At 43.2% G+C, this 23,441-nt stretch overlaps 1 protein-coding gene across 4 annotated transcripts in view; it reads left to right on the top strand.

The window, feature by feature from the left end:
• The first annotated feature begins 5,634 nt into the window (after positions 1-5,634).
• The window catches only part of SPTB (spectrin beta, erythrocytic), a 94,595-nt gene continuing 76,788 nt past the window's right edge, over positions 5,635-23,441 (top strand). The window contains exons 1-2 of one of the 4 annotated variants that reach the window (XM_028740433.2): positions 5,635-5,809; positions 8,813-8,881. The gene's annotated coding sequence lies outside the window, so the exon portion shown is untranslated. Of the gene's footprint in view, positions 5,810-6,153; positions 6,306-8,812; positions 8,882-23,441 lie in introns of those variants that run through there. The other 3 variants (XM_077933637.1, XM_028740379.2, XM_028740396.2) reach the window with 3 other exon arrangements.

The raw sequence follows: 23,441 nt of genomic DNA on the forward strand, positions 1-23,441 counted from the left end.
AATAACAGAGACCAACCAGAGAATATTGAGAAGCAAAGCAGCTAGTAAGCCTGATCTTTATTAACTGCTGCAACAGGGTGCTCCCCAACACGCAGGAGAGAGGAGGAGGATCCCGAGCCATGTGCGCAAGTCCTTATATAGACATTTTAAATTGGCAGCCCTGGAGTCTAGGACTACTCCCAAAAACATCATACATACATCACAGAAGGGGTGTAGCCCAAGACCACCCCCCAGGTACATCATACCTACATCACAGAAAAGGCGGTCTACAACAGAAATTTGAATGTTGTTGTTTTTCCTGTCTGCCAGGTTATCTGATAATGCCTTATCTGATTGCCTTTTCTGGTAGTCTGGCCATTCCTTTGAGATGGTAATTACTTAAACATTTGGTCAGTTTGGGAGTTAAAATGGTTTCAGGACTGTCTTCCTGTGCTGCTTCAGACATGTGGTTTATATATTTATGTACGTGTTTGCTTGGTACATTTATGAACATTTATTATACAGTATATCTAAAACCTTTAAATTCTTATAACACTATACTGGAGTGGGCGTCATTCACCAAATAGCTCACATAGTTCTACAGGTCTGAAATAGCTAGTTAGCTAATGAAAGCTCTTGCCACTATTTATCCCAGGGCAGTTTATACAACTTTTCATGCTAACTGGGCTGCAAGAGTACTTTGACACGGAACCCACCCACGGACCACACACTGCCTTGTCACATGGTGAGGCTAAAAATGGACACCCCCACATCAGCCATAGCACTGCCTTCCCAAAGTCAGCTAAGCCAGGCAGGCACCAGGCTTGGGGAAGGAGGCAAAAGGCTCTGCCAGGGTCCTAGAGCCCTCATAAAGGTAAAGGGACCCCTGACCATTAGGTCCAGTCGTGACCGACTCTGGGGTTGCGGCGCTCATCTTGCTTTATTGGCCAAGGGAGCCGTCGTACAGCTTCCAGGTCATGTGGCCAGCATGAGTAACCAGAGCAGCGCATGGAAATGCCATTTACCTTCCCGCCGGAGCGGTACCTATTTATCTACTTGCATTTTTACGTGCTTTCGAACTGCTAGGTTGGCAGGAGCAGGGACCAAGCAATGGGAGCTCACCCCGTCACGGGGATTCGAACCGCCAACCTTCTGATTGGCAAGTCCTAGGCTCTGTGGTTTAGGTTTAACCCACAGTGCCACCTGTGTCCCTATTAGAGCCCACATACCGGTACCTTCTTCCCAAAACAGGAAAAGAGCCAATTAGGCTTTGGGAAGGAGAAGAGAGGACTCTGGGACCCTGTCAGAGGCCTCACACCTCCTTCCCAAAGCCCAGAGCCTCACTTAACTAGCTTTCGGAAGGCAGCCCAAGGCCGTCAAGTGTTGCCAGAGTACTGCCAAAAAAGGTCTTGGGGGGTGCATGCATTGAACCACCCTGATTTATCCTATCCACAAGCTTATTTGTCCATGATTTTGTATGTTTTCAATTCTAGAATGCTAATAAAGGTAGCACTGGGTTTAGAATCAGTGCCTATAGACCACAACTACAAATATTCTGGAGGAGTATCTAATCATAGTTCAAATAAATAAATAAATAAATAGTCCAGTAGCACCTTAGAGACCAACTAAGTTTGTTCTGGGTATAAGGTGCTACTGGACAATTTTTTAATTTATTTTGATGGTGTCAGACCAACATGGCTACCTACCTGAATCTATTAATAGTTCCTTATCAAGATTTATTGTCTACTTATTGCAAAAAGTGTATGACTTTTTTGCCTCAATCACACTGTTGTACTAATCTGAAATAAAATATTTTGGTGTTATGAGATTGCTGGTTGCTAGATAAAGATGTGCCTCCTCTTGATTGATCTTGTGGGGCAAGGTACACAGTCCACAAGCTCATGCCCTGGACACTGGTGTAGATAGGAACACAGATGGGACTACTTTGGCTGCAGGATACTAAGATGCTGCCTATATGATCTTGACCAGTGGTGACTGACTCTAGTCTTGGGAAGTCTATTTAAGGTCCTATAAAACTAAGTATGGAAGGACGGACAGTCATCTGTGAATGGATGATTCTCTATGCTATGAGATAATCCTGCATTAAGATAAAACAAATGGACAATGTAACAAACAAAAATGAGACATTAGTAGAAATGAGACAAGTTTGAATCTGAATTGGGGCAATATGAGCACTGTACACTTTTTTCTTTTTTATGACCTAAATGACTGAAGCAAAGAAAATGCTGCATAGGATTTAATGAGGAAATTATGGAGTGATTACAAATAGTGTTAATGGATTGAAGCTTGAGCTAAATGATCTCCTGGGGTTTCCCTTTCAACTCCATGGTTCTATCATTGTAAGACTTTTAAACTGATTAAACCAGTCAGACTGCTGGAGATTGTGTTAATGACCCAGGCTACAAGTAACTCCTTTGTTATAAAGATGGCTGGTCAATAGCCCTAGCCTGTTCTGAGTCTGGAAAGAAGGAAGCCTCTTTTCCACTTCACCCATAGGGATGGGGTGTGATTGGTGTAAGCAAGGGGCAGGGTGGACAACAGATTTGGAGAGACAGAGGGTTAAAGAGCTAGATTGGAGCTGTATAAGTTTTTGAAGCACATGTTGTGTTCTTAAAATGTCAATCTCGACCTATGCTCAGACTATATTGTATATTTGTAAATGCCTGGAAGTTGCCAGTGACCTAATTCCAAAGCCCCCATAGCAGCTTATCCACAATATATTAGAAACTGATTCAGATTTTTCTTGCTCCTGGGCAACTATTTCAGTCAGAAATAGAATGTTTAACTAAATGTGATCAGGCTGGGGCATTATTTTTTTTTGTAATAATTTTAAAATAGCTATTATTATTACACCCTAAAATTGGTTTAATTCACCTACAAAATGCAGAAGGAATGCAGAGAATGTTTTGAGGTCTAAAACAGTGCTTCTGTTGGATTCCCATGCTGCTCAAGACCCAGGAGTATAATAACCTTACATTGGGAGTGACAAAGAGGCAGTGCAGTGACTCCTATGAATTTTTGTCCAGAGAAGGCATCAGGAGGAGACATCACCAACCCCTTCCCTTTAAAAGGAGTTTAGACAAATTAATGGTGGACATGGCCATAAATGATTACTAGGCATTTTTGTGGGGACACCGGGAAGGGCCTTTTTGGTGGCTGCTCCTAGATTGTGGAACCCCTTCTCTTAAAAAAATTGACTGGCTCCCTCCTTGTTGTCCTTCCACTGGCAGGTGAAGACCTCCTTGCTTCAATGAGATTTAGGAAATTGACTGCTTTTAATGAAAGGGCTGGTGTTGTGCTGTTTTTATCATAATTATTTGTATGCTTTGAACATATTTTATATATGTATATAGTTTTAATTCTGTTAATGTTTAATTGTTTATAATTTTTTGTTTTTAGCAACTCTTGTTTTTCTCTGTAAGACATATTGAGTTCTGCTTGGGGAAAAGGTAGGGTATAAATATTATTATTATTATTACTACTACTACTATTATTATTATTACTGTGTATTGCTTCCAGAATCTGAGGTTGTATCCTTCTGATTACCAATTGCTGGGAATTGCAAATGGGAGGGGTGCTGCTGTTGTGCTCATGGCCTGTTTCCAGGCTTCCCATAAGCACCAGAAAAGCAGCTGTGAAAAACATGGGACTTTAGCCTGATCCAGGAGGGCTTTTCTTATGTTCTTAAGATGTGTTCTAGACCACCAGCAGGCAGACTTGACAATATCTTTGCACTGGAGCCAAGTGCAAAATAGTATTGAGTGTGGGACAACATACCCTTAGGATTGATGAATAGGACACATCTGAGTAGATCCTAAAACCCCTGTAAAAACCTAGTTCTTGTACCCCATCTCCAAGCTTTCTTCATATTAGTAGCCTAATTTAGATGAGAGCAAGGGAGATATTTTCTTGCTTGTGTTATTTATTCTTAAACAACTGGGAGTCAGAATCCTTGCTGATCCTCTACAAATCACTCAGAGTTCTGGTAGATCCCTGTCTATCTTCAGCCCACTCCTTCTAGACTTTTCCTCTGCTTGTTGGTCCTGAATAGGCGTCAGGATGCTACAGTGGTTTCCATTTAAAATATTCCAGTATTTTTGTTATGCACATAAATACCTTAAATTTTGTTTATTACTTTTTAAAAACGTCTAAAGCTATCAAGAACGTTAATTCCTGCATGCACTACCTCCTCTAAGCATGTCTTAGCGACAGGACATTAATGGGAGCAAACCATGTGTTTGTGTCAACGGAGACCGTCTGCCACACAAGCAACTTTCTTTTGGCGAACGGGATTTGTTGACTTGGGAGAAGCAGGAGTTTGCATTGCAACAATCCTGCTGCAGCCGGGACCTGAAAAGCGGATTCAGTCTTCGTCCGATCCCCGCGAGCGTCTCTGCAGTTCTTACGAAGGTGTGAGTCAATCGCCTCCCTCCGCTTGCATAAATTCTTGTCTCGCGTGTTGAGTCTGTAAGGAGCGTTTCAGTCCTCGGCGTGCCTTTCCCTGGTAGTTTCGCCGCGCAGAAAAATGCTGCTGCGCCCGTGGTACAGCAGCAGGGGCCGTTGGGGATCCAGCTCTTGCTTTCTCTGCTGCCTGCCGCGCTTTGGTTCTGATGCGGAACAGATTGTTGAGGGCAGCAGAGCTAGCAATCTGAAGCGCAGCTTGATCGATCGCCGTGACTTGGGATTTCTGCTGCAAGTGAAGGAAGGAAGAAGCTCCTCTCGAGACAACTTGCTCGGTGGGCAGCACGAAAACGCACACAAAAGCCCACCGGGGGCGCGCGCGGGGCTTGGAACCTGCAAACTTCCCATTTTCCACTCGCTGAGGAAAAAAAGCGGGAAGCAGAGATACAGCCGCGCGGGCTGTGTGAGGAAAACTGCCAATTATTTTTAACCAGTGAGGCTGTTTTTCTGGACACGGCCCCAGCCAGCGCCCTAGCTGGCCTTTCAGCCGCGCGTGGTGGGGCAGGCGAAGGGGGGAGCCAATACACCGTCAGTCGCCTAACGGAGCGGCGCGCGTTTTTGCAAGAGGCGGGAGGAGCCAAGGCCGGCTTCCCTCCCTCCCTCCCTTCCAGTCATTTGCCCGGGGTATCCCAGGCGACTCCCGCCTCGCCGGAGCAGCACGCTGCCAGCCTGCCTGTGGCCGATCTCCCTCACAGCTTGGCGTTCACGCTCGCGCCTCGAGAGAGAGAGGAGATTCTGGCGCCTTTTCCCACTTGTGCCCCCCCCCCTCGCCCCTTTCTGCCTTCGCTTGTGGCTCTTGCGGTCTGCAGCGCGCGCGGCGCTTTCCCTGCTCCTCCCTGGAGCGCCTCGTGCAAGGGCTTCGGTGCCTGAGGAGAAAGCGACCTCACACACTCTCGCCTTGCACCGGGCGCCGCCCGCCTTAGGGGAGCGGGTGAGGGTGGGGGGTTGTTTTGGGGAGGAACGGAGAAGGACTCCCTCTCAGCCTCTGGGCAACAGCAGCAAGAGGCAGGTACCAGCGGCGGCGGCGGCGGCTGCTGTGCTGGGCATCGCCAGGTGCCGCTGCTGGCGCTGGCCTGGGGGGGCCGCTGTGCTGCATTGCAGGGCAGGCGCCTCCTCCCCCGCCCGCCTCCCCCCCCTTCCCTCTGTTCCCTCCCCGGAGGGAGCAGGGCTATCTGGGCCGGGCAGCAGAGCTGTCCCTGGGCAGGAATGTCCCTGCACGCCCAGATAATGTTATTTATATCGCCGGCTGGCAGGGCGGCTCCGCTCAGCGCTCCCAGGACCACCCGGGCCCCCGCGGGTCTCTGTCTCGCCGCCGCCCCGCGCTCTGTGCTGCTGGTGCCCCAGGCAGGTGAGTCTGACCAGGGAGAGACGCCGCTTGGCACCTGGAGCGCACGGCGAGGGATGGAGTCGGGCAGGTGGTGGCTCGGGCTGCTGGAGAAGGAGGAGGTGGGGAGGGGGAGGTGGCGATGTCGCAGGCATCTGCCGCCCCAAGCAGGCGGGGTTCTTATAAGAGCGAACGGATGTTGTGGCGGTGAGGAACACCGAGGGGGGAATTAAGAGAGGGGAAGGCTTGCAGTTCCTTATTGCCGCCGCCCCCCACCTTCTCCGAGGCTGACAGCCAGGGGGTTGGCGTTGGCCCACTGAGAAGAGAAGTTAAGATTCTCGGCTGCCCCCTAGATCCGAGCCAAGGTTGCTGACGGGAAAGGCGCGGGAGCGATGGGGCTGAGGAGAAGGCAAAGTTAGGAGTTTGCGTGTGCGTGTGAATCTGCCTCTTACAAGATTTTGGAACTGTCCCATTCCCAGCAGCGCACCTGGAAGTGGAATCTCGAAAGGGAGCCTTTGTGGTGGGTAACCTTTCCCAGACACCTAACCATGTCTCCTTCTCCCACACACTGTTATGTTAGGGGTGTCGATGTCGGGACTTGGGAGACAGCATGCCTGCTTGAATTCTGCTGTGCTCCTACCGTTCCCCCCTGCAAGGTGTTTTGTGCCTTCAAGACAATAAATGTCTTGTGCTACAAGACTTTGTTGCTTTTGCTGCGTACCGTAGAATAAGAGGTCCGCCCCCTCCCGGATTTGCCTCTTGCACACTTGCCCCCTGGAACCTGTTTGGAGGTGTGATTTATAGCTTGCTCCTGCTTCCTTTTGTATAAATGTATGCCCCAAACCTGGAAAGGAGCACTAGGTGATGCAATATTATATTGTCCCACACATTTGTAATACTCAGTTAATGGGATTCAGCATTGGAGCATCTCTGTTTTGGGGAGATCCTATGATAGAGGAGATGTGTGGGTCGCATGGGTTGATGTAAGCAAGTTGTAGTAGCTTTGTATCATTTGTTGGGTGCAGGCAAGACATTGTTTTATGTTGTAAATATGGCTTTTTTCAGTCATTCAATTTTAGAAAAAGTGTGTTTGTTTTTACAGGAGTAAAGACAAGGTAAGGACAGAGCCTTCTGTGCTGATGTTACATAAAACCAGTAACGATTAACCTGTATTTTTTTTGCACAGGGCAGGACTCTCCCTTTAACTTCTTACCTAAATAGCGAGCTAACATTTCATGTGCTGGATTTTTTTAGCCCCATAATTTGTTTGTCCTCACAATAAGCATGTGTAAGCAAACTGAAGTTGCAAGTTATGTCCCTCCGCATTCTACAGAAATCATTCTACAGTATAGCTCATACATTCTGTCACAAGGGCATAGCAAAGATGTCATGAACCAAATCTGATTTTAAAGTTTTTGCCATTTTTCTAGATTTTTTAAAAATGCCCTTTGTTATGTCACTGCTTTGTAGAAAAACCTCAATCAAGTGGTATATAAATATTATGAGAGAAATAAATAGATGCAGGAGGCTGAAGCCTTAAACGTCATCTTGTGATCTGCATTGTTTATGTGGGTTAATGTGGTTGCTGTACCTACCTACCTATCTATATAGATGTGGGCTTGTTTGTTCAGAACAGCTCTAGGCTTCAGTTTGGCACCTTCAGTGTTCAGAACAGCAGAGGCTTGAAACCGACAAATAATGGACGAAGAGTATTTTACTTGCTTGGCCTGCAGGGGAACCTTGGGCTGCAACTTTTGTCTGCTCATATGTATTGGTGTGACAGATACAGTTAGTGTAGACTATAAGACTGTATCAGTTTAGATGCCAAGCAGTTCTCAGTCTGCAAATGGTATGGTATTGCAATTCCTATTTCTTAATATAGTCATCTTTCACCCTAGGATTGCCTTCCTTCTTTCTTTTAAGTAAAGGTAATTAAAAAAAACAACTATTGTTATAAATAATGGTATACCTGTGGTTATAAATAATGTCTGCAAAACTTTGAATGTGAGAGAATTGTGTGATTCGCTTTGTGGATGTCTCAGGGATTTCACTGTGCATGTTTACTTTGAAGTAATTGCAGGGAACAAGTTTAGGATTGCAGCCTTGGACTGTGATGTCATAGGGGAAATCATCAGTGACATTGAGGAGGACTTGTTCCCATCTAAATGTGATTGGGGAGAAGAGTTTGGGCATACACCATTTAATGCATTGTGTTAATTGAGCTTCTGCTTGTTATTTCTGTGGTGTGTGTGTGTGTGTACAATTCATAACCACATACAAAATAATCTGTAAAAGCAGGGATGAACAAAGTCTTTCTGCCTGCCTGGCTGGCTGCCTGCCTGCCTATTAGCATTAACTCTCAGTTTTATGGCTGCATTATATAGGTATCCTTTTCCAACACACACACACACACACACACACACACACACACACACACACACACTTTTCATACCTATTCATTATCTGTGGTCAGAGTCATAAATTATTGTTATCACAAAACTTATAAAATAAATATCTTGTCTGGGACTTAGTCAAATATCTATACTGAAAAGGGCAATGTAAGTGTTTCTCTCCCAGTCTTCAAAAACATGTTTCTTCTGTTGAGGGTGGAAAGGTCCAGTAGCAAGGCTTTTTTCCCTATCTGTATTGATAAAGAAAAAGGTTTGTGTGATATTCAGTGCCTGATTTATGTATAATCTACACTATCTGTCTGTGGAAAAGACAACTGTTATTGTTTGGTAATACGTTAAAAAACCCCGATTTGACTCCTTGCTATCTCTGCAAATTGTGCATCTTCTCCGATGTGTCAGAAATTAGAGAAGGGGTAGAAATATAGAGACAAAAGATATGGGACTTACAAAAAAATACCCTTGCTTTTCTTAGCCTAAATATCTGTTAACCGTTGCGGGCTGTGCTATTATTAGCTTTCTCTCTCTCTCTCTTGTACCAACCAATTGTGTATAATGTGCCTAAAAACATCCTATTCTTAGTTCTTATGCTTTGTTCTTCATTGTGTTGTATCTGCAGTCTCTCTACAAACCATTCGCAATGCCCAGATCAACCTCCTTCGCCAGCCCATCTTGCGCTCCCTCCACAGTAAGCATCAAATCTGCCTGTGATCCCATCTGTCTTGTGGCACTGCCTAAATAGGCTACCTCAAAATTAGCCTGGGATTTTTTCACCCATATTTTCTGCTTTTCCATTTGTGCCACCATTGTTTGTGTATAATCTAAAGTACTGACACACAACTGCCCTGTGCCAGACATGGTGTTGTGCTGACACTATCCATGGCCCCTTGCAAATGGCAGGCACATCAGGAGTTGAGCAATCACACTGCCTTGCTTCTTCCAGTGGTGCTGCTGTAACTGGGATGTGGAGCAATTTTGACAAATTCTGTGGCATTCTTTCCCTGACTGGTGGCTGTTGTGATTGGAGGGAGTTATTGGTATTAGAAGATTGAGATGGGACTAAGGTCTATTTCGTATGTGGCTTATCCTCTACTCAGGAGAAAATGCTCCATATAAAGTATCCTTAAATAAGAAAGTACTCAGGTATGTAGGTTAGGGTTGGTCAGCAGCATCACATTCTCAAATAAGATAGGGAGCTGCTTTATATCAGGGCAGACTATTTGTCCATCTGGTTCAGCATAGGCTGCAGTGACTCTCCAGGGCTTCAGGCAGACTCTGCCACCTGAGGTTTCTTAACAGAAGATTTCAGGGATTGTACCTGGAGATCATCTGCAGGCAAAGCATGTGTCCTTCCCATTGAGTTGTGGTTCCTCCCCTTCCTTTAGGAAGCTCAGTGCAATGCATATAGTTTACTACCATATCAGTATAAACCCATATTGGTTGGATACCAACTCATATCAGCTTTTTGAGGGGAGGAATCGGCTTGCTTTTTATTTTTTATGTTGTACTGAACATGTTGAAACTCTTGTAAGGCCTGTCTAGTCTAGTCTCGTCTCATACGTTAGCCTTGAGCTGCCATGCAACCATCTATCAAGGAACTATTTCCCCAAAGTTGGAGATGACTGGCATGCTAATATAATAGTATGTTTCATACAAGTAGATGCGATTTGCGTCTGTTCTGTTTTATGTCACCTTGGCAAATATTTCCTGAACGGGGACATGAAAGGATATACTTATTGGCTTTCCTTTGATTTTGTTATGACTTAAGTTTGTATGTTATTGATGGTGGTAGCGGTGAGGAAATCACATTTGTTGCTATAATACTACTCAATAAATACATTATTTTACTGAAATATTCTGAATACTGTTTTTCATAAGTTAGAGAACAATCTAGATTAAATAATTAGAAGTTACTATGCAGTTTGATTCCCAGGCTAGCCCTGAAAAGCAATGAAGGAACTGAACCTGAATTTGACAGACTATGTCACTGTTTCCCCAGCTGGACGTTCTTGCAAGTGGGTGTTCTTTTCATATGGAATGCATCAACTTGTGAAATGTTGTTAACACGGGGGGGGGGGGGAATCTGGAGGAAATGCATTTTCAGACCAAATACAGGTCCTAGCCAATATGTTTTATACTGAAATTAGCTGGAGAATATGCCAACTCCGGTTGAAGAGTCACATCTGGATATGGCTTGGTCTGCTCAGGTTGTTTTCTTTTGTCTCCTGATCTTAGGGTTCAGGAGACTGGCCCTAAAACCTTATGTTTCCATACTGATCCATGTGCTGGAGCCTACTGTCTAAGCTGGAACTCCTTTACAGACGCTACAGTGTCAACTTTTCCTGAAACTGTGAAATGGCTGGGCAAATCATATGTTACCTTTTCTTCTGCTTTCAAAGAAGAATTGTACAAAAGGATTGTGAGGCTATATTGTTTGAAATTTTGAATTCTTAGTGAGTTGATACAAGTGGTCTGAACCCCATCCAACATATTTAGTGTGAAAAAGCAAGAAGCCCTTCGTTATTGGCTCACTGTTGTACAGTATTTGGTTTTTAAAGTTGCCCAATCTGATGCTAGCCAACACATCCATTCCTTTAAGTGCTGTGTGCTTTTTCTTACTGGAGAATCCACACCTGATTCACTCTGTCCATTGTAGAGCTGTTTTGGCATTCAGTGGTATGTGAAATAATAATAATCTTAAAAGCAGGGGAGCCCTTTCCAGCATGGGCCAAACTCTATGTAATGAGTTCTCTCCTTTAATAAGAATAATAAAAATACAGTTAGATTATTATCAGAGCAATAAACATATTCTACAACAAACTTGGGGTACCCCATCCGAACATAGGAAGCTGCCTTATGCCAAGTCAGACTATCACTCCATATAGCTCATTACTGTCTACACTGATTGGCAGCGGCTGCCCAAGGTTTCAGACACTCCAAACCTTAACTGGAGATTTAACATGGGACCATCTGTGTGCAAAGTGTTCCCTCTGAGCTGGAGCCTTTCCCTGAGTCATCAACATGGATGGGAGTCCTGTGGTTGGAACTCTCTCCTTTTTTTTCTTGAAAAGAAAAGGAGTTTTTGTGGTTGTAACAAAAGGAGAGAAGGCTAGGAAGAACGGCTGGCAACCTTCCTTGCGCAACTGCTGCATAACAGCCAATTGTTGGCAAATTGTCTCTTAATTTCCCAATAGTTGCTGCCCCCACTGCTCTGTTTTAGACTTACAGCTCCACATGGGAGGGAAACCTGGGGTGCTCAAAGAAGTATTGGTGCCTGCTGTCCTGAGACAAACACCCTGTATTTCCGAGCCAGTTCCCTCTGTTAGCATCCACATCCAACTGCCTCTCCATGAAACCCCACTCTTCTTCCCTAGTAGCACATATGGGAAATTACCAGAATCACTGTGTTTGGCAAAACCACACTTCAAACCCCAGCAGCCAAATTACATTAGACTTTTTATTAAGAATAAACAAGAGAAGGTAAGAAGACAATTGGACAAAACAGAATGAAAACAAATGGAGCTGGGTGACTCAAGCCTGTCTGCTTCTATGTGAATTACTCACAACAAGGTGTTTTCATCTTCTCAAGAGTAAAGCTGTAAGGAAAGCCAGTTGCAGGTTTTCCAAGGGTCACTGGGGGATCAAATGTACCCCTAATCTGGAAGGGATGCCTCATGCATTGTCTTCAGTGGCACCTGCTCCTTTTGATTAATCTGCACCCATGTGATATTTGGAAGGTACCTAGTGTGACACCTTGGGGGGGGGGTTGTTGGTAGACATTGGAGCAGGCATAGATGGCTATCTCTTGGTGGAAATCTGTCCTGAGCTTTTCCAAATTTCTTGCCAGACCATGCTTTTCAAGAGGTTGGTGGATTCAGGAGCTAGCAGTATACATGCTGGCCTTACTTGAGGAAAATGGAGGGGAGAATGAACAGTGGCAAGATTAGGACTTCAGTTTGTGTGTGTGCTGCAGCCTCAATCCAAATTTCCCTCTGAAAGTGCTGTTGGGTGCAAAGAGGAAGCCTTAACAAGTACACAGTGTTCATATGTTTCCCTCTTTATAGTCAATAGCATTCTTGGGAAGAGATTAGAATAAATACAGGTTCAAATAGTTAGATCCCTTCCCCCCTACCACATCCCAAATCCAAATTGCCCCACACCCTGTGACTACTTTTTAAGAAATGGGGGGGGGGGGTTTGAGGGAATCTCCAGCCACAGAATCCTCATGTATCATAATATATATATTTTAACTGCTAGCTTTCATGAGCCTTGTGTCAGATTTCTAATCTGTAAGCACTAGATGTCACTTCCCTCGGTAGAACTTGAGTACAGAAAACACACATTAACCTCATCAATGGGCTGAGCTTCCTAATGGAGCCCAGCACGACTTGTGTTCCATAAGGTCAAACACAGCCCACCAGCCTTGAATTGTGTCCTGCCAAATGATTGGCAACACTCCTCTTCCACATCCCCAGACAGGCTGCAAAAACAGGTGGTTTACTGCTTCTGGTGGGATGGCATACATAGATATTGAGCTGTGTCAGTGTGTGGTTTGATGGGTCATAGATTAATCCAATTTACTATATATATGAGAGAGAAAAGTGGTTTTGCACTGGACAGGCAAAATAAAGTTTTCTTTTTTCATTTGCTGTTGTCAGACTTAACTATTGTAGTGCCTCTTCTGTAATCTCTCCAGTTTTCCAGTTTCTTTTAAATGTGGAACACAGAACTCTGTGCAATATTTTAGAAGGAATCTTGCCACTGCTGTAAACAATTAACAGGGGTAAATTGTTTTATGTTCTCATTACTCGATGTTAATACAACCAGAGACCACATTAGTCTCTTTGGCTATACCACATCATTGGAAACTTGCATTAAATTGCTTGTCCACTGTAAAATCATTTGAAGAATTACCTCTGGTGTTGTAAATTCCCAGATGCTACCCTTCCTTAATTAATCATCTTTGTGGATCTTATTGATGATTTGCTGCAACACAACTATGTCGTTTTGCAGGTTTTTGTTTGTGCGTATGTGTGCACACGTGATTCTCTTAACTGTTATGTCTAGCCTAATAAAGAGACAGATGGAAAGGTAAATCTTGAGTTCTTAATTTTCAGTCATGCCTCATAAGGCGAATTTGGTGTAGCATTTTCGATCTTGAAACAGGTTTTGAATTCATGGGAATCAAAATTTATTCTTTTTAAATGCAGCTCCTCTGGGTAAGGATTGTTTTGGCATTACTTAGCAATGTCCCCAAAGGGTTCACAATATGGAGCTTCTGTTCTCTTCATGGGTTCCTCTCATAGAGTGATTTTTTTAAAGCTACATTTCTATCAGCATTACCTATCTGTTCTCATACCACACATGAACGTGAATTTGAAGGTCTCTTCTGAAAGCAGAAGCACTTTTTCCAGCCTTAATGAAGAACATGGCATGAGATCAGAAGTCTGTGTGACTTTGCACAAGCTCTTTCTTCAGACCTTGTTAGGGCCCACTGTAGAGTTTACATCATGGGTGTCAAACACAAGACCCGCGGGCCGAATCCGGCCCGCCAGACCTCGTCATGTGGCCCGTGTAGCTGCCGCCGGCCGCCAGCCTTCACCTTTTATTCTCGCTTTTCTTTTTTTTTGACACAAGAAAGCCGCCTCTTCAGCGCATGCGCGGCAGCCTACAAGCCAGAGAACGTCTGCCCTCTAGTGGCGCCGGCCGTTCTACACAGGAAACCTCCACTTTACATGCATTCCTACAGATACAACCGGCCCTTTGAGGGTGACCAAACTGCTGATGCGGCCCCCGATGAATTTGAGTTTGACACCCCTGGTTTACATCTTGTATTCTTCACCATGTTGCTCATACTGTAACAGAACCCTCAATACATTGTGACACTACACCGTGAGGAGTCTGCTAGCACTTGTTCATGAGCTTTCAGAACACCACTATCAATATTTTCTCCTTCTGCTCATGGTTCTTTGGACCCAAAGTATATGTTTCTTTCAAAGACAAATCCAGGAGCAATTTTTGAAATATTCAGTTTCAAATTAAATTCTGCAGCAGAGTTGCAAGTTAAAAGTTTTATAAGTCATATTAGTTTGAATAATTTATTTTGAACATAGAAGTTTAATTCCTTTACAGAATCGAGATACGTTATTATGTATGTTGAGTATTCATCCTGAATCATTTATGGGAGGTTAAATTACATTGCATCAAAGCAAGTGTAATACCACATGCTGTGAAGTTAAAGGTAAAGGTACCCCTGCCCATACGGGCCAGTCTTGACAGACTCTAGGGTTGTGCGCCCATCTCACTTAAGAGGCCGGGGGCCAGCGCTGTCCGGAGACACTTCCAGGTCATGTGGCCAGCGTGACAAAGCTGCATCTGGCAAGCCAGCGCAGCACACGGAAACGCCGTTTACCTTCCCGCCAGTAAGCGGTCCCTATTTATCTACTTGCACCCGAGGGTGCTTTCGAACTGCTAGGTTGGCAGGCGCTGGGACCGAGCAACGGGAGTGCACCCCGCCGCGGGGATTCGAACCGCCGACCTTTCGATCGGCAAGCCCTAGGCGCTGAGGCTTTTACCCACAGCGCCACCCGCGTCCCCTGCTGTGAAGTTAGGGATTTTTAAATAATAAAAATCCTTCTATTAAATTGTAGCTCACCTCACGCCAAAGGTTCACAGCAGGTAGCAATATATAAAAGTAAAAATAGGTTTATAAAACCATCCAATTAAATCAAGTAGCTACCTTCGCTGACTAGTCTAACCCTTGACTATCTCAAATGAGCTGATACTAAGAACGAAAGAAAAACACTATTCTTGAAAGAACCAGACTTGGATTATCTTTTTCAGAAGAAGTTGAAGAGCAGCCACCCAAAATGCCACTTGATGTGCTCTTGCAATTCTAGCTTAGTATACAGGTGGTAAACCTAGGAGGTGCGTTTGACTGGTTTTAAAAATCATAGTGAGACATTGGGGTGGAGTTTTTTAGCATACCGACACCGGCCTAGGTCTCACCAGTTGTTCGTATCATTCTGTGCTATGGAATCTGTTGACCTTGATGCATGTGGACCCTAAATTAAAAGAAGACAGGCACACTTGACTCCAGGAATGGAATTCTAGCCTCTCCGAAAGAGATTTGGACATGTAATATAAATTATGAGAGATGGCAGCACTGAAATTTGTGAGACGGTTGTGTGTGTAAGGGGAAATTTCCAAGGCATTTTGTGTATGTGTGTGAGAGATGCTGTTTTGTTTTATGTAACTCATCTATTTTTAGTGTAAGATGTATGCGGAGCATTTGTGTTTGTTCCACGCTGTTGCAGATTAATTGACACAGGACACTCCAGTCGGTGTGCCTTTTTGGAATGTACTGTATGTAGGTTAGAATTACAATATCCGCTTTGCAGTTTGTTTGCTCCTGAGAAACTGTTTTGTGTATTAACAGGTCTTAGCCCAATGCTTCCTTTGCTCACTACTCCTGCAGCTCAAGAGGCATTATTTGCTAAATTACTGCTCCCCTTGTCTTTACTTTGCAGTAGGGCAGTGTCACTGCCATGATGGATGAGTTAATATAGTCAGGAAAAATTAACTGATTTTTAATAGGACAGGGGAGAGCTTAGTAGTTCAGAGGAGTTTTGAGACTGCCTTTGTTTCATCCAACCATTCGCTATGGATTAATTGCTTTATCTATGTTCCTGCTTGCCCTGTCTGACCAAGCTCTGTGTCTGTTCATTAATTTGTTTGTTTCTTTTGTAACCTTTCCTTCCTCCAAGGAGCTCTGAGTGGCATTTTTAAAACTTTGAACTGCCCACTGATTTTGGTTGAAAGAGACTTGCCTAAGGCCACCTAGGGAGCTTGATAGCTGAGCAGAGATGAGAATAATACTCTAGTCACTTTTCTGCATTTCCTTTTGGCTGAAAGGAGAGGGAGCCCTGTACTCCAGAGGAGAGGTCTAATAGTGCATTTATATTGATGTAGTAAATGTAGCATGTGGCTTTGATATGAAACTACACAAATGCAAAGAGGGAGAGATGGTAGCACCAAACAGCATGACAACACTTCTAGACCAGTGCCTGCCAAATTTAAAGACACAAGCTCTGCAGGACGACATAGTCTTAATTAATTCCCAACTTAATTTTGTTCAATAAAACTTTTAATTCCAGATGGGAGTCAAATGTGCCCCTTGGGGTGTAAGTGCCTATAGTCTAGCATGTGGTGTTATAGAATTCTGTTACACATGCACACAGAAACTCTGCTACAACGAGCTTTCTGCCCAGCACGATCCCAGAAGCTATAAATCACTGTGAATGACAATAATGCACAGTGCAATCCTATGCAGAAATCCTATACAGTCAGAAATAAGCTCCATTCAGTGAAGCAGGCCATACTCCCAGGTAAATAGGTATACAGTGCAAATCCTATACTATTCAGAAACTCTGTGGGACTTTCTTCCAGATAAGTGTGTGTAGGATTTCAGGCACACTTCTTTGCTTTGTTCATCTTTAAGTATTTTTCAGTATTCTTATCTAAAAATGGAGTGTCCTTGTTATACAATTGAAAGGCTGCTTCCAAGACTGGTATGATTGGAGTTAGCTAGTAATTCTCTTCCATTTGTGCAAAGAAAGTGCAAAAGCAAGAGCTACATAACATCATTGGACAATTATAAGACAGTATAAGATCGGGAAAAGGGTTGCACTTTACAGCTGAACTGAATCGTCTTATCACAGTGAGCACAAAAGGTGCTTGGAATTCAGTTTTCTTTTTAATGAGTCCATATACTAATCCCCATAAAATAAAGTCATTGTATACAGGTTGCATTTTCCATCTGAGGCTGTCTGAAGTTGCTTTTTTAAAAAAATCTTTTGTAGAAAAGAAATGTTTTTCAGACCTTTGAGCTCAAATGTATTAAAAGTGGCACCACTTAAATTTAGCCAGGTTTTCTCTCTCAGAAAGAAAGACCAAAACTTTAATGTCTCTTTGGAGAAGCAGGTCCATAAACTGCTTTCATGCAATAGAAAAAGTGTGACACATGTATGAACCAATCTTCCAAACCCCATTTTTCTTTCATTGTGAGAGCTACTCTTTCTAGTGGTACAAACAGGCTGTACCAGCAGAGAATGACAATCAGTTAGTGTGGTTGAGATCCTGTTTAGCCATTTTGTAGCTCTTGAGCCCAATCAGTTATTTAAAGATTTGTCTTTAAAAATAAATAAATAAATAACTAAAATCCCACTCTCCAGCCAAAACTGATTACCAGGACAGTTTCCAGATCACTATAAACAAGGCTGTTTATACCCTTATGTGTAGAGCCTAAAATGGCACAAAGTGAAAATGGATTGTGAGGGAAGAGGAAATAATCAAACACTGGTGAAAGTTCTTAGTTACAAGTTCTTCTAATGACCCACTGGGTTGGAAAGGTTTCAAATCTTAAAATGCGCACAAACAAAAATTGCGATATAAGGCCTCCATCTGAAAGCCAGGGCCTATGAAGAACCTAAAGTCCTTTCTGGCTTAAACCTCTTTGAACTCATCAGCTGCTCAGATAAGCCCAAATATCAGTGTTGTGTAGTAGTTAAGAGCGGTAGACTCGTAATCTGGTGAACCGGGTTCGTGTCTCTGCTCCTCCACATGCAGCTGCTGGGTGACCTTGGGCTAGTCACACTTTGAAGTCTCTCAGCCTCACTCACCTCACAGAGTGTTTGTTGTGGGGGAGGAAGGGAAAGGAGAATGTTAGCCGCTTTGAGACTCCTACGGGTAGTGATAAAACGGAAACGGGATATCAAATCCAAACTCTTCTCTTCTTCTAAAGCATGAACCAATTTATAAGACAATTCTTAAGAAGATGGCAGAAATCTATTGAATCCCAACTCTCAATAAAATGTATTTTAAAATATACAAGCATTCATTCATTTTAAAGCAAAACAAATGAGTATTTGGACTAAGTGGTAAAGAAAACAAAAGAATGAATGTTCTGCACCATCACTAGCCATCCTAGGGCAATTTAACATGCACAGCTCAAATGATTTACGCTTTCATAATGAAATTAATAATTTTGTATTTCAGTGTTAACAACAAACATATGTTTGAATAATGAGATCCAGCCAAGTGTTGTTGCTCCAGATCCGGAAGACTGGATCTGCTTTTGCAGCAATGAAGTAGCTCAGCCTTGAAATTTATGTAGGAGCTAGAGGCTCACCCTTTCCAGGCTCTTAGGCCATGATCCATGCAGGTGATTCCATGTAATGTCTCAGGCAATTATATGGGCAGCAGTATTTCTGAAGTGCCTGCCTAGCTCACTATCTTCTCTGTTCCTGTGGACCTTGGAGGAGATGGCGGGCGAGTCTGAGAGCTGTGTAGTAATCCAGGCAGTGTTGTGGGGAGGACATCCAGTCAGGGATGTCCCGATTCAGTGGCTCCTCAGGATCATCAGCATTGTAGAGATCTGCTCCCCAGCTGAAGAGACCTTCGTATGAGCTCTGTTCAGAGTTGAACCCTGACACTACTTTAAGAAAATCAGGTGCCTGTTGTGATATAAGAAAAGACACAAAGCTTGCGTCTTGCAGATTTTGTTCTATTTTACTCTTTCCTCAGATTTTGACATTCTACTCAGGTTATTGTTCGGAAATGATTTTGAAATAGTTTTGTGATTTGCATAATCACTTAAGTCGACTTCATTATTATTATTTTTACCTAAAAGACTTCAACCCACTTTCTTAGGTTATGATTTCTAAAGAACCTCAAGATTGACATAATAACTTGTATCTTTTTAAAAAATTTTATTTAATTGAATTTTTATTTAAATCTATTAAATAAATAAAAAGCCTGGGAATGTACAGATACTCTGTCTACTTATCTCTAGCTCCTGTAAACATAATATGATAATGTAAAAATGTGGGGAAGGGAATGCCCTTCATAGAGAGCAATAGACGCTTCATATGTTGCTGGCTATTCAAAGAAACAGCTGTCTTGTATCAGAAAGTTAGTTTCTATACACAAGGCATTTCTCAAGGACAAGAATGTGTGGACTAGAATTGTTGTCATGCCAAATGGTAAAACCAGCACTTCTCTGTGTGTCTGTTTTTTTGCATGGATTCTAGTCCATGGTCTGCACTCTAAACAATGAAAGGATTTGTGAGCTTCGCACACATCAAATTGGCATGCCTGACACCTGCAAGGGTTGTGCCAGTTACCATGCTGTTTACTGCTAGCCCAAATATACTAGAAGAATCTTAAGCAATTATTAAGTAGGGAGGCATTATCAAAAGGTAAACTAGTACAGTGGTACCTCGGGTTAAGAACTTAATTTGTTCTGGAGGTCCATTCTTAACCTGAAACTGTTCTTAACCTGAAGCACCACTTTAGCTAATGGGGCCTCCCGCTGCTGCTGCGCCGCTGGAGTACAATTTCTGTTCTCATCCTGAAGCAAAGTTCTTAACCTGAGGTACTATTTCTGGGTTAGCGGAGTCTGTAACCTGAAGCATATGTAACCTGAAGCATATGTAACACAAGGTACCACTGTATCTTGGTTACTGGGCATATTTATTAATTAATTGTAAGGATGCCTTCAAGTTGGCATCTGTGATATATAAGAATATATACCGTATTTACTCAAATGTAATGCACACTTTTTTGGCTAAATGACATAGTGAAAATTAGGGTGCACGTTAGATTTGATGCCGCATTTACATTTGCCAGCAAATACTTTATTGGTTTCATGAGGTGCGCATTAGATTCAAGGGCACATTAGATTCGCTTTAAAACTATTTCTTAACATACAGGGAAGCAGTGGGATATGCATCTTAGCATACATGGCTATTGAGACTAAGTTTCCATGGGTGGAATAAGATATGGCAGACGGTGGTATGTTCAAGGAGAAGGTTTATGGTGCCTCATTACTACTAGCTTTGACTGAACTGGGAGGAAACATACATTGTATTATTAAGCTGAAGTTAACACAGTTTAAATATTTGGAGAAATGATACAATAAGTAAAGGTAAAGGGACCCCTGCCCGTACGGGCCAGTCGTGACCGACTCTAGGGTTGTGCGCTCATCTCACTCAAGAGGCCGGGAGCCGGCGCCGTCCGAGGACACTTCTGGGTCACGTGGCCAGCATGACAAAGCTGCACTGGTGAGCCAGCACCCGTGCCACACACGGAAACGCCGTTTACCTTCCCGCTATAAAGCGGTACCTATTTATCTACTTGCACTTAGGGGTGCTTTCGAACTGCTAGGTAGGCAGGAGCTGGGACTGAATGACAGGAACTCACCCCGCCGCGGGGATTCGAACCGCCGACCTTACGATCAGCAAGTCCTAGGCACTGAGGTTTTACCCACAGCGCCACCCGCGTCCCTGATACAATAAGTATGTTAGCGCAATTCAGGAAACAATAACAACACTCACTGCACCCACAGAAAAATACTGAGTTGTGACCCACTTCTTAGTCATGAAGAAAAAAGAATGGACATCATTCATATTCCTGGCCAGGAGTCAAAAGCAAGGCAAATTGCTGAGGGTTTACTATGACCACATTGTATTTAATCACAGAATCATTATTCAAAGTATTTTTAATCTATTTTTTGAGGTACATGTGTCACAAAACAAATCACAGCATATCTGAAAGTGCTAATCCAAATATAACTGCTGCTCCAATCCAAATAGTTATAGCTGGGTAGAGGAATCCCAGGAGCGGCTGAGGGGGGTGGCACAGCACAGGGGGTCTTCTGCCGCAGCTCTACTAGCCAGAGTGGAAGGGAGAGAGTGCATTAGTACAAGGACAATAATGCAAAAGAAAAACTATAATATTGCTACAGCATAACACTAACAATTGAACAGTTAACAATTCATTTAAAACACAAGTAAATAAAATTAATTGAGCATAAAGCACACCAATAGGTCAGTAAATAATATTCCGTATTATCTCCAAAGTTAGTACCTAGCAATTTCCCACTTATACCAAGACCCCAAAGGCTAGAAACTCCTCTCTACAGAACCCTAGCTCCAATGGGCAGGAAGGTGGAACAACGACAGGTGGAAGTTGCCACCCTGCAGTAGTTTGCTTTCCATTTTCTACTGTGTTTGTGAGAGAGATGGTGATGAGACAGAGGGAGCGTAGCAAACACTTTATTCCAGGCAGCTTTCACATCCGCTCATCTTGATTTCTTGCTACCTTCCTGTGTGCTGCCACATAGCTATTGTTGAGGCTTTTTGCCTCTAGAATTATGGAATGTAGAGATTTCTGAGGGAGGTGAAGGGGTAGGGACGTCTTGCTGAAGTGGCAATATTAACTTCTTTGTCAGGGGTAATTTGCTGGCTAAGGCTTTCTCAGAGTCTAGGACACAAGCTGAAGCTGCCAGCCCAACCTTGTCCCCTCCTCCAAAAATAAAGAGAACCAGCTGTCATTGAGCCAAAATGCATTTATTGTTCCCAAGGCCAAACCTGCTGTTAGTCCTCAGAGAATTGCTGACAAAAGTTAACCTGAATAATGATCTGAAGTATTTCAGAAACTAGATAGGGACATGTTTCTAGATGTTGATTCAAAAGGCCACAAGGGGATATTACAGCAGTTCTCTGCTCCCTGCTCCTGCCTAAAAACAAACCTCTGAGGTTGTATACATGCACCCTTTATAACAGGACTGGCCTTGAATCAAGCATTATTGATGCAATCAAATGATAGCCGTGTAGCATGATGGTAGAGTGGCAAAAGAGAAAGTGGAGCTGTGATAGAAACCTTGAGATGGTGCAGAGACACAGTATCCAGGCGTGTGTGGTAAGTGGGGAAGAGATCAAAGGGAATGTTGCATGTCAGAACTGCTACCTCATCCAAAAGGAGCAAAGCCTCTATGGTTGCTCATTTGCACATGCCAATTTAAACATACATTTGAAAACTGCCTGTTATTTTGTAGAGTCTGTCTCTCAGGCTGTAACTCTGAGAATGTCCAAAAAATCGGCAGTTTTATGGGCTTTAACTTTCTGGTGCTTTGCCAAGATTGGTGTTTTATATTTGCGCTGGTATTATCAAACCACTTAGTCTCTCCCTTGCATGCTGTGGAGGCCTGGGTCAGAGCTGGTTGCTATTTATGGAATTGCATGCTGTCTGAAGATTCTGCATGAGAAACACTTAGGAACTCTGCATCAGAGAATGAGGGAAAGGGAGCCAGATGAAAGTGTTTGCATTTGTGGGCAAAAGGTAGCTGCTTCTCAGTACTTAAAACCAATACAGTATATATTGTGGCCGATTCCAAAGTCTACTAACTCCTGAATCCAGGTGGGGTTATTTGGAATATTCCCAGTTGGATTGAACTAGAGCAGAGAGAGGCAGCACGATGCCCTCCAGAAGTTGTTAGACTCCAACTCCCATCAGCTACAGCCAGGGATGATGGGAGTTGTAGTTCAACAACATCTGGAGGGCACCATTTTGGCTGCTCCTGATCTGGAGCTTGCTTGTCACTCTATGATTTTATGCATGTCATAAAAGGGTCACAGTTTGAGGAATTATTTGCACAGCTACCTATTTTCCAGGACATGGGTATAAGAGCACTATTCTCCCTCAGTTCCCCTCCCCCATTTTAAAAGAAATATGAATGTTAATTTGAATTCACATTCCAGTATTTTATGAATGGGAGCCTTGCTTCTTATCTGTGAAATAATTAGTTGCAAATGTACAAGAGTCATAAAATATTTTGTACTTCTGTTATATCAAATAAATTTCTTAGCTGCCCTGAAACAGGAGATAAGGCAGCAGGTTTTCAGTGCTTTGCTAATATGATTTTGCTGCAGTTAATAAATTTTGTAAAAACATATTCCCTGTTTAGGGAAGCTTTTAATGTTTAATAGACTATTGTATTTTAATATTCTGTTGGAAGCTGCCCAGAGTGGCTGGGGAAACCCAGCCAGATGGGTGGGGTATTAATAATAATAATAATAATAATAATAATAATAATAATAATAATATGTAGAACTTATAAAAATTAACAAAATGACTCAGAAGCTTCATGAGCAATCTTATACTGAATATCTGCCGGCTGCAGAAACCTCACCACACTGGCAAACACTGGATAAGCTGATGCCATGATAAGTAAGCTAGTGAAAGGTAGAGCATCCTGACAGTGGAGCTGTTTTCCCAGTGGAAACAGGCCTGTGGAATGGCTAAAATGTGGTGGAGTTGTGACTCTGACAGTCAAGGAGCACACACGCCAGACTGCATATCCATTCAGTTCAGAGCCACATTGATATGAAACACCAAACCTGGCACAA

Source organism: Podarcis muralis, chromosome 1, assembly GCF_964188315.1.
Source record: "Podarcis muralis chromosome 1, rPodMur119.hap1.1, whole genome shotgun sequence".
In the NCBI taxonomy this organism is placed as follows: domain Eukaryota; kingdom Metazoa; phylum Chordata; class Lepidosauria; order Squamata; family Lacertidae; genus Podarcis; species Podarcis muralis.